Genomic DNA, 1,755 nt, shown 5'->3' with positions numbered 1-1,755 from the left:
AACAGGAAAAGTTACATTTCTATTTCACCCATTTCCAATCTCACGCTGAAGTCTTCCCTGGTTGCATCCCATCTCAAGTTTTCCTGTGGCAAAAACAACCCCAAGCGTCACTCTCTGCCTCGTGACACCTCCATCCAAAGCTCCCAGCCCTCACAGCCTCTCGCCTGCTGTGCTGGTGAGTGTTTGCCAGACAAAGGCATGAGGGAATCCTTAGCACACGTCAGTCTTATGTCACTCACTCTCTCCAAGGTGCTTTTGGCTCCAGTGGGTTCGGGTGCTTGATTCCACCTCGGTGTGTTTTTGAAGGCAGGAGATGTAGAGGGGAGATCAGGAGGCAGCATCACGTTGTTCCTGTCAGTGTGTTTTACACAAGCTTGTTGTTTTAAAAATAATCAGGTGCTAAGTCTGGATCTAGAGAATGAGATAAAGCTTAGGAGTGTTTCCTAGGAGGCAGAGAGGGGGCAGAAAATCCCCTCTGCCCCTTATGGGGAACTTTGTAGCTGGATGGCATCCTTTCTCTGGATGAAAAAGATCCCAAATCCTGCCTCTGCTTTTTGTTAGGAACACACATTCCTCTACCAGCAAACTCACAGCAGCTGCTCCGGTACTACCATTCCTAATTTAAACCTTCCCTTTAAATCTAAAAACACACTACTAGTGAAGGATTTTGACTGAAATCGGGGACTTTTGACTAATTAAGGCACTCAGAGGCAGACCCCAGGCTGGGTCAGCTGTTAGCAATGGTTTTACTGGGTGTCAGAGCAGAGATCCCAGGCTGGATTGCTGTGCCGGGCTCCTCCACCTGAAACAGGTGGATTGTACAGCAACAAACCCTAAAGGAACATCCTGAAATGATGTTTCACTGGAAAAATTTGATGAGAATCCTAAAAAATAGAGGGTGAATATGCTGGAAATGTTCTAAACGCACACAGGGAAGCTCTCCCTGAGTAGCTGATATTGAGGGGAAGCCTCAGCTGCTCAGAATTTAAGCTGACAATGTTGTTCCATGACTCAGCATCGTGCTGACTGCACTCAGGGACCCAGTGGGAAAGCACGGGAGCCTGATGACAGGGTAGGAGACCAGATGAAATAAAAACAAATCGTGATTGTTGGCTAGGTCTGACTTAAAAAAACCCCGGGAAGTCAAAATCCCAAATTCCCAAAACACCCTGCCAAATTAAAAAAACAGTGTGTTTTAGAACACCACTTTTGGGACCAAGATGATTAGACATGTAAGGGGGGCTTCTTGCTATCCAAATGTCATGGATTTCCTAGACTTATGTGCCTTCTTTGTCTATTTTCTCTGCAAATCGTATTTTCTTCCCTCACAGCCCAATCCTCAAAAGGCTGAGGAGCGATAAAGGATCATCCGCAGGTTTTGTCGGGTTGGCTTGAGGGATGATGCTTGTCTAACAACACACAGGGCAGGCGACACCTGAAGCTTGTGACACACATGAACATGGAAACCAAACATCTCAAGAAGCTTCCTTTCTCACTGGAGAACACAGGCAGGGTGAGGCAATCAGGAAGGGGATGCAGAGAGGATCCAGAGCTGCTGGATCCCTGCAGGAACAGGGCAATGCCATCAGCTGCGCCCCGCTCCACCAAGCCCTTGCCTGCAAGAGGGACCGGGGGTCTTGCAGCAGGATGATGATGGTGGAGTACCACTCTGATCCATATATCGGCTATTTTTAATCCCCATGCAAAGGTTTATTTGTCTGGAATTATCAAATGGTGCAGGACATGAGAAGTGGT

Source organism: Coloeus monedula, assembly GCF_965178545.1.
Source record: "Coloeus monedula genome assembly, chromosome: Z".
NCBI classification, from domain to species: Eukaryota; Metazoa; Chordata; class Aves; order Passeriformes; family Corvidae; genus Coloeus; species Coloeus monedula.
This window is presented reverse-complemented; position numbering follows the sequence as displayed.